The sequence below is a fragment of the Sphaerodactylus townsendi genome, linkage group LG10 (assembly GCF_021028975.2).
Source record: "Sphaerodactylus townsendi isolate TG3544 linkage group LG10, MPM_Stown_v2.3, whole genome shotgun sequence".
Lineage (NCBI taxonomy): Eukaryota > Metazoa > Chordata > Lepidosauria > Squamata > Sphaerodactylidae > Sphaerodactylus > Sphaerodactylus townsendi.
Genome location: NC_059434.1, coordinates 75128913 through 75145763, shown reverse-complemented (window position 1 = coordinate 75145763; position 16851 = coordinate 75128913).

Here is a 16851-nt window from a genome sequence, read left to right as displayed (position 1 = left end):
ATTAGTAACCTACTCCCTCCGGGGAACCTGTGAGAAACTGCTGGATCCCATCTCTGATGCCACCCTCCCTCTCGAGTGGCAGTGGAGGTTAAGAGCTCCGTGTGACTCTAATCTGAAGGAACCGGGCTTTGATTCTCCGTTCTGTCAGCTCTGAGCCTCGTGGAGGCTTATCTGGGGAATCTCAAGAGGTAGCCTGTACACTCCCACAGCAATGCCTAGCTGGGGTGACCTTGGGCTATCTCACAGCTTCCCTCGGAGCTCTCCTCCTCAGTCCCACCCACCTCACATGGTGTTTGTTGTGAGGGGGGAAGGGCAAGGAGATTGTCAGCCCCTTTGAGTCTCCTAACAGGAGAGAAAAGGGGGGGATATAAACTAAAACTCCTCCCTCTTCCTCTTCTCCTCCCTCCTCCCCTCTCCCTCGGGTGGTGTATGTGTGTGTGTGTTATTGTGTTTCACTTCCACTCGAAAGTTACTGCCATATGTGTCTGCTTCCAACTGCCTCTATCTCTTGGCCATCTGAGTGAACATTCCATAAGGCACGTAACATCCTCTAAGGGTGACAGTTACACAGACAGGCCCCCCTCCCTGTCCTTCACCAGGGAGCGCCAGGAAAAAGGCGTTTTTACCTGGGCCAGGTATGAAATTTCAGGTATGTGAACATCTGAAAACACTCTCGCCTGACTGACTATAGTGGCTGGGAATTTTCAGAGGAATTGGCCCAGCAGTTACTGAGGTACCCTGTCATCAACACATACACGGTTAGCTTTTTATATATATAGATGGTGTTTACCTAGGGTTGTCAGCTCCAGGTTGGGAAATTCTTGGAGATTTGGAAATTCTTGGAGATTCTTGGAGATATACCGCCTTCCCCAAAGGCTCAGGGAGTGCGGTGTCCATCAACACTAAAAACAATTTAAAACATCAAATACATAATTTACAATAAAATATATAAAATACTAACTACAGATGGCTGTACTATACTATAAAATACTAAACAACCCCTCCTTCCCCCTTTATATACCCACAGGAGGCCAGATGTTCTTATGGCGGAGTTGGACATCAATCTGGCTGGAAAGCCAGACACATGGGGTGAACAGGTCTCAGCTTTTGCAGGCTCCACTCATGGAAACTTCTAGTAAAGTCCCAAGAGAGGGCCCTGATCTCACCTGGAAGCCTGTTCCACCAGGTAGGGGCCAGAGCCGTAAAAGCCCTGGCCCTTGTAGAGGCCAGCCGGATCGCCTTGGGGCCAGGGATCACCAGTAGGTCCGCCTCCGACGAACAGAGGGGCCTAGAAGGGCGGTATAGGGAGATGTCATAAAATATCATAAAATAATATCATAAAATCTACCAGCCAAAGCAGCCATTTTCTCCAGGGGAATGGATCTCTGTTATAATCCTGAGAGATCCAGCCTCCAACTGAAGTTAGGCAACCCCTAACAAAGACTGGGTGAATACCTAGTATGTGACTATGTTGAGGCCATTTTTTTCTTCCACTTAGTTCCTCAGAGGTAGGCAATTGGGGCTGGAGGTGGTAATTCCTTGCCCTGGGGAGAATAAATAAAAGCTCTGCCTAGGGCAAATAAAAAGATTCCAAGTTTTGAGAAGCACAGTCATGGCCATTCACTCAGCCACGGTTGCGAGACGTGTTAAAACAAAAGAATCGCGCATAATGTGATTCTTGAAAACCCCGGTGGGACGGAAACGTGGAGCCAACTTGCTTTAAGAGTGGGATGCGTGCGAAATCTCCCCCCACCCACCCCCCTCCCTTGCCCTTAACCCATGTTTATTGGCCCGTGCAGAAAAGGCCTTAGTGAGGTGGGGGCTGTAATAAGGAAGGAAAATTGGACATTTTAATTTTATTCCCCTGGGATTCAGGGAATTTTTAAAAAATCGAGTAAGCTCTCACATCTATATTTAGAGCTCTACATACGGTGACAGTTGTTCTAAAATTAGGCTCACGCTGCTGCACCTCTTGGGTTATTCATGAGGACAGACTGTACTTGGAAAAACAGGCAAGGGAGTATTTTGCTGCAGAATCAAGAGGCTCAATCTCGCTGTTCCCTTTGTTCCTCCATCTTTTTCATTTTAAAATGCATTTATTTGGGTGGTGGGTAGGATGGAATCTGGGCCTACCTTTGCATAAAAATATGGTCTTGAAAAGAAGAAAATGATAGACACACAGCATTCATAATGAGTGTCGGGAGAGGTGCTTTCCATTGTAAATTCTTGGAGATTTGGAGGTGCAACCTGGGAAGCGGGGTTCAGGGAGGAAAGTGACATGCTGTGTATGCTAATTTAGGAGCAGCAGTGGCGTAGGAGGTTAAGAGCTCGCGTATCTAATCTGGAGGAACCGGGTTTGATTCCCAGCTCTGCCGCCTGAGTTGTGGAGGCTTGTCTGGGGAATTCAGATTAGCCTGTACACTCCCACACACGCCAGCTGGGTGACCTTGGGCTAGTCACAGCTTCTCGGAGCTCTCTCAGCCCCACCTACCTCACAGGGTGTTTGTTGTGAGGGGGGAAGGGCAAGGAGATTGTAAGCCCCTTTGAGTCTCCTGCAGGAGAGAAAGGGGGGATATAAATCCAAACTCTTCTTCTCCTAAATGCTTCTCTTTGGTTACATGCAGGGGTTGAAAAATGTGGTGGCTAATTGTAAATTTCCGCACTTCATTGTGATAGTAATGAGGCATAATATACTCCACAGTCATTAAACACAGGGTTGGAGTAAAAGGAGAGCGGCCACCAGTTTCTCAAAGAATACTATTGAAACTTCATCCCCCCCTTGGAAAAGAGCAGGTGTTTTTCACAGTGAGACTCCAAACCCATAATCCTAAAATAGAGGCCTTGATGGGCCTTTCCTGCCATCTTGTGCCTTCAAGGTAGGGTAGCCAGCTCTGAGTTGAGAAAAACTTGGAGATTTGGGGGGTGGAGCCTGAGAAAGATGGGGTTTGGGCAAGAAGGGACCTCAGCAGGGTGTCATGCCATAGAGCCCGCCCTCCAAAGCAGCCATTTTCTCAGAGGAACTGATCTTGGTCATCTGGAGATCAACTGTAATAGTGGGAGATCTTCAAGTGCCAACAGGAGGCTGCCAGCCCTACAACAGAGGAAGAGCAGACAGTGGTGATGGGTGCCAAAAAGGAGAACAGAAACAGGAAACAAGAGGACAAAATCTGTGTATGCTAATTTACATTCACTGATGCAATTTGCACATAAATCTTATTATTTCCGTACAATTGACTGTAGCTCTTCACTGTAGCTCCTGGACTTTTCAACTTTTCAAGCATATGCTTACCAAAGGATTTCTCAGGAAAGAAGACACCTATTTAAACCCATACTGCTAGTGGTTCTCAACCTTCCTAATGCCGTGATCCTTTAATACAGTTCCTCATCTTGTGGTGACCCCCAACCCTAACATTTATCCATTTTACAGATGGAGAACACTGATGCAGAGAGTCTCAGGCAACCCCTGTGAAGGGCTCGTTCAACCCCAAAAGGGGTCCTGACCCCCAGGTAGAGAACCACTGTACTAAGAGGGGAGGGGGCAGGCTTCCAGCTATTGCAAGAGACCAGTTGGCCCAGGCTCCCCTTTCCCTGCTGCCAGTTGACAAGCCTCACCTGGAAGTTGACAACCCTAGGCCTCAAGAAAGAGGACTGTCACAGAGAAAGAGCAGAATTGACCTCACTTCGGCACTGAGTATAGAATACAGCCAAATCTTTGCGAGTCTCAAGCCCACAAATGTGTGATCCATATTTGAACGAAGCAACCCATAATCTTCTCCGCTGTTCAGCACCCACTGCACCGAAACCAAGAACAGTGAAATATTACCATTCTTCTACTGAACATGCTCAATCAAGATATTCTCCTCTACACACACAAAAACCCCAAATGATATTATCACCGAATCAGTAGAGAACACAGCTCTTCTGTTGCAAACAGCACCTGCCCCTTAGAACCTCCTACACAGAACTGAACATACTTTTTTGTACCCATTAAATCATCCTACTTGTTACTAAAGGCTGAATGTCAAACCAAAATGATTGATCATTTAACCATAGGACTTCCTTTTGCTTTGAAGGCCACTAGTGAGGAGGGTTTAAATTCTGAAGGTCTGCCATGTATTAAGCCACAGTTGAGGACAGCCAGAGACTCAGGATCTTCATTCTAGCAGGTTAGCACACCTTTGAGAGGCCACCCTTCAGGTAACCATCACTATATTTTTGCATTTATATTGCTTTTCAGAGTGTTCAGAGATGGCACGCAGAAGTACATTAGAGAAGATGCTTATAGCTGTGACCTCTCTTTTTAATGAAGATGTGACTGTAACCTACATGCCAATATACTCATATACACTATAGCCATTGGCCACTCATTTAAGATTGCCAACCTCCAGGTGTGTCCTGGAGTTCTCTGGGAATTACATCTGAGCCCTAGGCTGCAGAGATCACTTCCCTTGGAAGAAATCGCAGTTTCAGAGGTAGCACCGCACCCGTGCGGAGCTCCCTCCCATTCCAAACTCTACCTCATCCAGACACCACTCACAAATCTCCAGGAATTTCTCAAGTTGGCCACCTCATCCATATTTTTCGGTTGAAAGGAGGGGGTAACACAGCCAGTGGTCTGAGATATGCTACTTCTTCTTAGATACTCCGTTGTTGTAGGGTGCTTTCATTCTCAACAGCTGGATAATGGGACAGAGAAGACTTTGCGCCTTTTTTTGCCATCAAGTCCCAACTGAAATGGCAACCCAGTAGGGTTTGCAAGCCCAGACATGGCAACCCAGTAGGGTTTTCCATTGCCTGCCTCTCCTTAGCAACCCTGGGTTTCCTTGGTGGTCTCCTATCCAAATATTAACCCCAGCTAATCCTGCTTAAGCTTCCAAGATCTGGTGTGATCAAGCTCGCCTAGATTGTCCAGACCAGGGTAAATACCCAGCTAGAGGGTAGTAATCCCATGACAAGTGTGTACCCATAACAAGTCTCTCCAGTCTGTTATTTTTGAGGTAAGGTGGCCCAAGTGAACTGGGGATCTGGACCCACGGGACTTGAAGAGGAATTCACTGGAACCAACGAGCTAGCTGGAGAAGCTTTGATACCTTCATGTCTCAGTAACTGATGAGCCGCTCCAAGCATCAAAGCCTGTGAGCGCAAATGTCATTCACATCACTTCCCAATGCCGATTTTCTTAGCTATGAACGCTTAACATATACACTGTGTAGGTCTCAATAAATCCTTTCTTGGGTTACTTCTGCTTGTTCAGGCTTAACTAACCTCATGTGGGGTCCTGGGCATTTGTGGGGAAGCTGATGAACATTGTAACCCAAACAAAGGCCCTTTCCCCACTTAACATTTGTTGCGGGCTATTCGCTCACAATAACCTGCGGCTTTCTAGCAGCTACTTCCCCACTGCATCCAAGCTGTGGCAAATATTGTGCTACCCCTTAGCTCAAGCTCCGCCTGGCCTCCTCTTCCCCCCCCCCCTTTCTCGCGCACTTTTCGACTCCTGGAAGGAAGAGCAGCTTTTTGAAAACCCCGCAGAGAGTGCGGGGCAAGTATGGAGGAAGCCCAGGCGTGACTCTGCAGTTCAGTTTCCCGCCCCTGCTGTTGACGTGTAACCTTTAGCCCAATAAGGAAGCAGTGGGCGGGACAGGATGCGTGCGCAGCCAATTTTGTTTTCGTGGTGTTTTAGCCCCAGCTCTACTGGAAAAATCATTTTTGCCTCTTTGATGCAAACTCTAGTCTAGTAGATGTTGCAGGTCTGCAGGAATGCCTCTCCTCGAAAGTAGCTGGGCAGCCCGCCCTTTCATACAGTCATTGGGTCCCCATCTCCAAGTGCAGTTTTGGAAACTTTGGGCTTTTCTTCGCTTAATAAATAAACCTCCGTGCGTTGGACTTTGGAAAAAAAGAAATAAAATGCAGGATTGGGGGAGGGGGAGACCGACCACTCAGCTCAGCACCTTGGAACGCCACATTAAATCGTAAAGGCAGCGTAAAAGCTTGAGCTTGACTAGAGAGGGGGGGGAAATGGAGGAACGGGTTGCCTCTCGAAGCATTCACACCGGAGTGCTGGAATGTGCTGAACTCCCAGGGAAATTGGAGCCTGGGTACACAATACTTCAACCCTTTCAGCAACTGGGTCTGATTCCTTTTTCCATCTCTTGCTCTTTTAGCAACAAGGGAACTTTGGGGAAGACAGAGAGCTGTAGGTCTTTGTTCCACTGTTTACATTCACTTACAGGCTGTTATTTCTCCCTTGGCAATCAGGCAGCAACTCTGTAGCTCAACTTTAGTTAAGCCTCTTTGGTCCTGCATGTGCAAAAAAGGTAGCTGGTTCTAGCTTCTCCAGGCAGTGGCAAGTATCTCTGGGTTTTTTTAAAGAAGCCATTACTCTTCTCATCTCCACTTTGCTATATTGTATCAATTCTATGCATGTCTCGCAGACAGAAAAAAAGAAAAAAATCCCTTTCCAGCAAGAGCAGCAGCCAATCAGGATGGCCCCTGAGCTGAACCCTCGTTCCACAGCCTCAGAGTGGGAAATCTCCGTGGCTGCTGCCGGAGCATCCTTTGAGGTGCAGAAGCTGCGGTGGGGAACGTGAACCCACGCCCAAAAGGTCCCGCAGCAAACAAATCCAGTGCATATCTCCTTCTTTTTTGAAGTGGGGAAACGCCCAAAGGCTCATAAGATCCATTCTAGAGGGGAAGTCTAAGCAGGCAGATAACCCGATAGTGGTCCCAGATTTTCAGAGTAATAGGATAATAGGATAAAAGGGAAATACGATAATCTCAAAATGGCCACAAAAATCTCACCTCAGAAGAATAAAATCCACCAAGACAGGGCAGTTCGAGCAGATGTTCAATACGTTTATCATGTGTTGTATTTTGAATGTGTCTCCCGCTTGCTAACCATTGCAAAATATCTCCTAAGGAATCTCACCACAATGAAGATTTCTGCAATGTTCATGTGCCTTTGGAGCATTCCCTTGGTGTTCTCTGTAAGTACATTATAGTATAATAAATGCACTAAGAATGGCCCATTTGCCTCTTTGACGTGGCAGCAAAAGATCAGTTCTCACCATCACTTTCTGACTTTCTCTTTTTCAAGACTCCTCTGCAAAGCCATCATAATAATGATGCTGAGAAGCTGGAGATAAAGCAGGTATGTCTATCATCCTCTCCACGGACCTCTAGAAAAGCAAGTAGTGATTCAAGCTCTGTTGCAATCAATATATCAATGACAATGTGTATCAACTCTAAAAACAACCCTACATAGGACCCAGTTTGTAGCTGCGCACTTAAAACAGTTTAAGAAGTGGCTGATTATCAAACAAGAATCTTTTTAAGGGATTCACACAGAAACTCAGATTAGACCACTGATACATGTTCCGGATTTGAAAAGTTTAATTTTGCATAGTGAAAAAGCCTTTTTTCTTTCCTAAATAATTCAAGGAGTCCAAGGCTCATGATGCTTCCATGAACCTGCCACACCAATCACCAACAGTTTGGGTACATTAGTTCACTGGCGATGGTGGGTAGTTAGAACCTCATCTGTTTCCTAGCACAGAAGCTGAAAGAGCCCGTGGTAACATAGGCTCATTCCGCACATGCAGAATAAGGCACTTTCAAACTGCTTTCAGTGCTCTTTGAAGCTGTGCGGAATAGCAAAATCCACTTGCAACCAGTTGTGAAAGTGGTTTGAAAACGCATTATTTTGCGTGTGCGGAAGGGGCCATAGAATGGGGATAACCACTGCTGGTTAACTAGAATAGAGAAAATAAAAGGAAACACTTTCATTAAGGACCAAACTGCATGTTAGGGTTTTTAACCAGTTGGGTCATGGTTACCCGAAAACAATTTTTCCCCTTCCAGCTACATTGCAGTTGTGGAAATGTTGTTTTAAAAATCAGCAATTCAGTTCAGAACTACTACCCTGGAACAAAAGGGTTTCCGCTCCCCCCCCCCCCAATTCTGTGCCAATTCCCCTAGCTGGAACTGCCCCAGCAGAGAGTTATTTGTGTAAATTTGAAGCTTCGTGTGTAACTTCAAAGTTAGGCAAATAACAGCTTGCTGGGGCCGCTTGAGCTTGGGAAACAAGTGTCAATGGGAAGGCAGGAGCACCCTCCCCCCCCCCCCCCGCCCCCGCAGGAGTTCTAAGCAGAGTCAGGCTCCTGCCCAATTTTAAAAGGATATTTCTCACAGCTGCTGTTTGGCTGCAGAGAAAGGGAGTCAGGCCCAGGAACGCTGACAAAACTTGCCAAAAACACTATGTGTAATTTGGCCTGAGAAAGACTGCAGTGCAAGGGATCGAATGAAGGGACTTGGCCAATTTCATTCTGAATACTGACACAGGCTTCCTTCCTTCCTTCCATGGTTGAAGGTTTTTAAGGAGGCTGCAGCTTACAAGCTCCTGGCACCCAACTCACCAGAGGCTTTAGTAACATACCATAGTTAAAGTATTCTGAGGCACATTCTGCTTACAAACATCTTCCACAGCAGTCACTAATGGCTATGGTATGTTACTTTGCTAAAGACATCAGGTTATGAAGAAAACCTTTTAAAAAACAGCTTAAGAAATGGCTGATTATGAAACAAGAATCTTTTTAAGGGATTGGTATTCACACAGAAACTCAGATTAGACCACTGATACATGTTCCGGATTTGAAAAGTTTAATTCTGCATAGTGAGAAAGCCTTTTTTCTCTCCTAAATAATTCAAGGAGTCCAAGGCTCATGATGCTTCCATGAACCTGCCACACCAATCACCAACAGTTTGGGTACGTTACTTCACTGGCGATCGTGGGTAGTTAGAGGCCCCTTCCGCACATGCAAAATAATGCACTTTCAATCCACTTTCACAATGGTTTGAAAGTGGATTTTGCTATTCCGCACAGTAAAATCCAGCTGCAAAGTGCACTGAAAGTGGATTGAAAGTGCATTATTCCGCATGTGCGGAAGGGGCCAGAATCTGTTTCCTTGCACATAACATGGTGTGGGGACAGCTACTGCTGATTAACTGGAATAGGGGAAACAAGGGCGGACCTGCATTAAACACACCCCACTGCTGCTGCGTTGTATCTGCAGAACACAGCAACCATAGGGAAGCCCTACAGACCCCATCCCCTTATGAAAAACACTCTGATTAAGGATCAAACTGCAGGTTGCGTTTTTTTTGGTGAACCGAGTCATGGTTACCAGAGCAAATTCACTTTCCCTGCCGCCACATTGCAGCGTTGGGAAAAGGTGTTTTTAAAAATAGCTGGAACCCAATACTGCTCAGAATGGCTCTGCTGGAGCAGGAGGAGCAGGGGACAGAATGCGAGAACTTGAACACTGAATTTTGAACATTGACATACACTTAATTCTTTTCTTCGTTTAAGGTTTCTGAAGATGATGCAGCTTACAAGGACCTGCCACTCGAGTCACCTGAGGCTCTGGTATGTTACTTGGTGGGGATATTATACTTTCAGTGCACTTGTTACTCTGCACCAAAAATATTCTCTTGCAAGTAAGATGACACAAATGGCATGTATTTGACAAGAAATTCTATCATATTTACAAAAAATGCTCCTGTAAGAGAAAGCATTGTGCAGGGGACAGAATATGAGAAATCATGTACAATGCTGGCTGTGACCTTTCCCCACCTCAATAGTAAAAGTATAGTGAAATGTGTTCACATACAGACACCTTCCAGAACCTTCAACAACAGTCAATAATAGCTCTAGTATATTATTTCACCAACGTTGTTAGGTACTTACGCAGTAGCAGAAGATACCGACTTTGTGGATGCTACGATCACAAAAAGGGTTTGGGAATATTCAGCAACATATATTCTACCAGCCAAACCATTCTTCTCCTCAAGAAGCTTTAATTTAAAACCAGAGGCATAGCTACAAGGGGACCGGGGGGTGCGTGTCTGGGGGGGGGAGGGGAGCAAACATTTGTTTTTTGTATTTTTTTAGTGTTTTTCAGTTTTTGGCCTGCAGGGGTGCAGTTTTTAGGCTAGCAGCAATAAAATTTCAGGGAGTTTTCGGGGGACGCCTTGGGATATTTTATCACTGCTTTTAAATGTTATTAATTATACTGTTTTCAAATGTTGAACACCGCCCAGAGCCCTCCGGGGATGGGGCGGTATAAAAATCCAATAAATAAATAAATAAATAAATAAATGATACCACCCAAGTTAGGTGAGGTTTGGTTCAGGGGGTCCAAAGTTATGTACTCCCAAAGGGGGTGCCCCATCCCCCATTGTTTCCAATGGGAGCTAATAGGAGATGGGGGCTACGCCTTTAATGGTCCATAACTTCCTCTGCTTCCTCTGTCTTCTCAGGTATGTTTGCTCTCTGTTAGTTTATTGGGGATATGAGGTGCTCCCAGATACCATCTTTTTCCAGCAGGTATTATCAAACATTTGCATTTTAACATGATTTAGAAAAACAATGTATATACTCGTGTATAAGTCGACTTTTTCAGCACAGTTTTTGTGCCGAAAAGCCCTCCTTGACTTATACGTGAGCCACCCACCCGCCTCCTGCTGCCCATCATTCCCCTCACTCATCCACTCATCTTTTCCTTTCCCCTGCGGGCTCTGAATCTTGGCTCCGGGGAAGCTGCCGCTCGGGCAGGGTGTCTCTATCATTCTCTTAAAAGGGCAATGCTCTGGAGCATTGCCCTTTTAAGAGAATGATAGAGACACCCTGCCCGAGTGGCAGCTTCCCCGGAGCCAAGCCTCAGAGCCAGCGGGGAAAGAAAAAGCCAAGCCTCAGAGCTGGCCAAGGATCAGAGCCGGAAAGGAAAAGATGAGTGGCTGAGTGAGTAAGGGGAAGGACGGGCAGTGGTGGGGTTGCGGGCAGGAGCCTGTTGGGCGACCCACAGGCTTGCGCCCGGTGTCATGGGTGGCCCTGGCTCTTCCCTGCCCCTGCCTGCTTTGGCATTTCCTTGCTTGCAGGCAAATGCTTTGCCTGGCATTTCCTTACTTATAAGCAAGGAAACGCCAGAGCAGCCAAGGGCTGGGGCTGCAGTGGGGATCCAGGAGGCGGCGGGGGCAGCGATCCGGTGGGGAGCGGGCACCCCGGCTCTTCCCTGCCCCCACCTGCTTTGGAGTTACCACCCTAGACTTATCCACAAGTCAAGATGTTTTCCCAGTTTTTGGTGGTAAAATTAGGTGCCTTGACTTATACACGGGTCGACTTATACACAAGTATATACGGTAGCATCTATGAAATTGGAATTCTATCCGTCAAACCATTTTTCACAAATCCAGGGGACCCTACACTTCTCAAACTCCAAAAGTTTTCCAGTACAATCAATTATTTATCTATTGGGTCCAGCGCTATCCTCTTGTAATATATTGCAACCGCATATGCATGTAAAATATCACATGATAATGGCAGCAAGCAGTTATGGAAAGCAGACAAATTACCATAGATGGAAGACTGGAAAGATAAGGTGCAATTGCACATGTTAGATAGAATGGCTCATCAAATAAGACATCTCTTATGAAACATGCCAGCAAAACTGGGAACTTTGGACAAAACATATTAATGTAAATAATGATGTAACAATTTCTTCTATTGAATACTAAAATAGACATGATTTACAGACGAAATAAGATGAGTAAATAGTAGAAACGATAGTCGATCGAAAAAATAAAATATAGACACTTTAATAGCTCCTAGTTTTTAGAATTTGATAGAAAAAGTTGTGGTAATGATTGTATATACTGTATTATCTGTATCTGAATTTTGAAATTATTTTAATAAAAATCAATTGAAAAAGATTTTTTAAAAAAAACACAACCCAAAAGTTCCCAGAGGCACGGCAAGGCCTTGTTTTGTAGCTACCACTATGACTTTCAGATAAAATCTCAAAGAACAGATGAAAATTATGTCTAACTCTATGTTGGATTCTTTACAAGAACAGAAGAAGAACAGTCATGTTGATGTCTAGAAGAACAGTCGTGTCTACAGTCTACTTGATCTACTTACAAGTCTGTCCGTCACAAAGATAAGGAGCCCTGGGTACATGTGATCAATAGGGACATGCCTAACTGTTCTGTACAGCACCCTTCCAAAACACCATCTTGCTCCCTATGTGTCCGGCCAAGTACAACCTTCTTGCCCTCCCTTATGTTTGCCAGCATACCATCTTTACAGGTAGTTTTGGGGACAGATAGTTTACTCCAATCTAGAACCACTTGAAGTTTTCAGTATGTTTGACTGGCTTTATAATAGGTATTGATTTTGACACTAATCTTTCTTTTCCAGAGCTTTCCAGATTCTGAGGACAATAATGAGGTAACAAGACAGAAGAAAACCCTTCTTCAAAAAGATTTTAAAAGACGTCAGACCGGCTGATCCTATCAGTCCTATCAGTCTCTCACCAGCCTTGCACCAAGATGCAGAATTATTCATTCTCACCCTCACCCCCCCCCCACCCCCCCACCCCCAAAGTTAACTAATCCTAAGGACAGAACTAGACAAGGAGGCAGGAGATCCATGACTGGGCTTCCCACATGTAAGAAAAAGAAATTAAAAATTGCTAAGGAGTAACACAAACAAAATTCCTTATGCAGTCGAAAGTATTTAATTATTATATAATGCCATTAGGGCCAGAATCCTTATGCTTGCTGTTGGACAAAACAAGGACTTTGCATCATCAGATGTTCAATGGGAGTTTTGTTTCTCCCAGACTTACATGTCATTTTCTCTTGATTTCAGTGGGCTTAAGGTTTAACTAAATGGGACCTGCAATATGAGCCAGGTTGAGCTGGTTTGCAGACACACGTATGATTGACAGATGCTCTTTCCAATGCCCTCTATTGCTTGCTGCAGTGTTGGAGCTGTGTGCAAGGAGAGGAGACACTTTAGGCTTCTCTTCCATACTATTTTTCTGAGACAAGACAACCATAGCAGGAGGGATGTTCGCCATGCTGTCAACCTATGTAGGGTTCACGGCCATTTCTGTTCAGGAAATTTCCATGGGAGGAAAAGCTAAATTCCTTCCTCTCTTTGAGGAGTGTTCCTGAGACACAGTCAGAAACCACTTGAGCCACGTCACACATGTCGTGTAGTCAGATACATAGACTGGAGGAAATCTGCGCATGGTGGTGGTATTCTTTAGTGTTGTTATCATTTCAGATCTCGCTTTCTCCAGGAGCAGTTGAGGAAAACATCCCAGAAGATGAGGTAAAAATGAGAGAACTCAAACTCTATACTGAATTTTCTGCTTGTTTTCACTTGGTCATTTATCATTTTCACTTCTGTTGTAGGAAAGTTCATAATAAATTTCAGCCCTTTGCTAGCACTATTGTGGTGCTAGATAAACCATCATTGCCTGAAGAAAAGAAATTGCTTTTTTAAAGATGATCGCCTTTAAAAACACACACTCATGCTCGGAGTATGTGACAGGAGGCAATGCATTTGAATTCAGTGTTCAAATAATACAAAATTGCAACCCCACCCCCACCCCCCCACCCCATAAATAACGTTATCTGGGCATTTATGTCCTTCCCTGCTCCTCAGGGATCTCAGAGCAGCCCTGCCTTTTCTCTTTGAGGCTAGTGACTATTGGTCTTCAACTGGTTGGTCACAATCTCACCAACAATGCTTAGCTTTTTTTCTGCCTTTGTGCCCACAAGCTAATTCTTTAGTAGGTAAGATAATGATAGACATGGATGGGAGTGAAGTAACTCAGCCAAAAGATATAGAAAGGTGATCATGCCTTGTCTCTACGCAACTCTGTCATCATAGCAGCTCAGCCAATGAGTAGAAGTGTATCAAAAGGGGAACATTTGTTTATCATACACTTTTGCTAGTTTCATCTTGTCTTTAGGATCCAACTAGCAAGATGAGCAAGTTTAGAGAGGAAAGGGTTTAGGAAACGTATAGCATACAGTCTACTTGATCTACTTCCAAGTCTGTCAGTCACAAAGATAAGGAGCCCTGGGTACATGTGATGAATAGGGACATGCCTAACTGTTTTGTACAGCACCCATCTAAAACACCAGCTTGCTCTGGATTCCTACATTCCTGCTGGGTGACCTTGGGCTAGTCACAGTTCTTTGGAACTCTCTCAGCCCCACCTACCTCACAGGGTGTCTGTTGTGGGGAAAGGAAAGGAAAGAAGTTTGTAAGCCACCTTGAGTCTCCTTACAGGAGAGAAAGGTGGGGTATAAATCCAAACTCTTCTTATTCTATGGCATTATACCCCTCTGAGGTCTAACTAATTAGCTGCCTTGACTTTATACACGGGTCGACTTATACACAAGTATATACGGTAGCATCTATGAAATTGGAATTCTATCCGTCAAACCATTTTTCACAAATCCAGGGGACCCTACACTTCTCAAACCCCAAAAGTGTTCCAGTACAATCAGTTATTTATCTATTGGGTCCAGCGCTATCCTCTTGTAATATACTGTAACCACATATCCATGTAATATGTCATATGATAATGGCAGCAAGCAGTTATGGAAAACAGACAAATTACCATAGATGGAAGACTGGAAAGATAAGGCGCAATTGTACATGTTAGATAGAATGCCTCATCAAATAAGACATCTCTTATGAAACATGCCAGCAAAACTGGGAACTTTGGACAAAACATATTAATGTAAATAATGATGTAACAATTTCTTCTATTGAATACTAAAATAGACATGATTTACAGACAAAATAAAATGAGTAAATAGTAGAAACGATAGTCGATTAAAAAAATAAAATATAGACACTTTAATAGCTCCTAGTTTTTAGAATTTGATAGAAAAAGTTGTGGTAATGATTGTATATACTGTATTATCTGTATCTGAATTTTGAAATTATTTTAATAAAAATCAATTGAAAAAGTTTTTTTTTAAAAAAACACAACCCAAAAGTTCCCAGAGGCACGGCAAGGCCTTGTTTTATAGCTACCACTATGACTTTCAGATAAAATCTCAAAGAACAGATGGAAATTATGTCTAACTCTATGTTGGATTCTTTACAAGAACAGTAGAACAGTCATATAATCAGGCAACATGTAACAAAAAAATTTTCAGGATCTTGAGAGAAAGGATAATGTGGAAGGGAAAAGATTTGCTGTTCGATATGATTATACAAAATCATGACTAATCACCCCAGGCATTAACTACTCTCTCCCCAAGGGAAACAAAAGAGGTTGCCTTTCTCCTGAACTGCCCAGGAGAGGCTTCCGCACCAGACTCAACATTTTTTTTTAAAGGGCTGCCCGCGAACAGCCCACTGCATCCTGATTGGGCAAAAGGCTCCATGTCACTACCAGGGCTGGGTAATCCGAATCCGGAATCTCCCCCAAGTTTCCCCACCACTGTACATTCAGTGCACGTTTTTTCAAAAGGTCCACTTTCTTCGAGGGGCCGAAAAAACATGCGCCGGGGGGGGGGAGGGGAGAGCGGCCGAAACGTGCTCGATGCGTTTTCGGCGCTGGTGTAGTGGGGAGTACCACTGGAAACCTGGTTGTTTGGAGTGTCGAGTGCACATCAAATGGTGAGTGTAGTTTTTGACAGTGGAAAGAGGACATTCCAGGTCATCAGGCAGTTTGTGCTTTAGTGCCGGGGAAAAAATCCCTTACCACTTTATTAAAAGTGGTGATCGCTGTGATGAAATTAGTCAGTTGCTTTGCAACCTGATTCAGAAAATAAATTTTAACATACTATTAAGATTCTTCGTTTCCCAGTTCAATCTTTTTTTCAAATGTGAGCGATTACTTCTTTGAGGATGAGGTAAAACATTATAGCATACAGTCTACCTGATCTACTTCCAGTCAGTCACAAAGATAAGGAGCCCTGGGTACGTGTGATGAATAGGGACATGCCTAACTGTTTTGTACAGCACCCTTCCAAAACACCATCTTGCTCCCTATGTATCCGGCCAAGTACAACCTTCTTGCCCTCCTTTATGTTTGCCAGCATACCATCTTTACAGGTAGTTTTGGGGACAGATAGTTTACCCCAATCTAGGACCACTTGAAGTTTTCAGTATGTTTGACTGGCTTTATAATAGGTATTGATTTTGACACTAATCTTTCTTTTCCAGAGCTTTCCAGATTCTGAGGACAATAATGAGGTAACAAGACAGAAGAAAACCCTTCTTCAAAAAGATTTTAAAAGACGTCGGGCCAGCTGATCCTATCAGTCCTATCAGTCTCTCACCAGCCTTGAACCAAGATGCAGAATTATTCATTCTCTCCTCCCCCCCCCCCAAAGTTAACTAATCCTAAGGACTAAACTAGACAAGGAGGCAGGAGATCCATGACTGGCCTTCCCACATGTAAGAAAAAGAAATTAAAAATTGCTGAGGAGTAGCACAAACAAAAATCCTTATGAAGTTGAAAGTATTTAATTATTATATAATACCTTTAGGGCCAGATTTCTTAAGTTTGTTGTTGGACAAAACAAGGACTTTGAATCAGATGTTCAATGGGAGTTTTGTTTCTCCCAGACTTACACGTCATCTTCTCTTGATTTCATAAGAACATAAGAACATAAGAAAGAGCCTGCTGGATCAGACCAGAGTCCATCTAGTCCAGCTCTCTGCTACTCGCAGTGGCCCACCAGGTGCCTTTGGGAGCTCACATGCAGGAGGTGAAAGCAATGGCCTTCTGCGGCTGTTGCTCCCGAGCACTTGGACTGTTAAGGCATTTGCAATCTCAGATCAAAGAGGATCAAGATTGGTAGCCATAAATTGACTTCTCCTCCATAAATCTGCCCAAGCCCCTTTTAAAGCTATCCAGGTGAGTGGCCATCACCACCTTCTGTGGTAGCATATTCCAAACACCAATCACACGTTGCGTGAAGAAGTGTTTCCTTTTATTAGTCCTAATTCTTCCCCCCAGCATTTTCAATGTA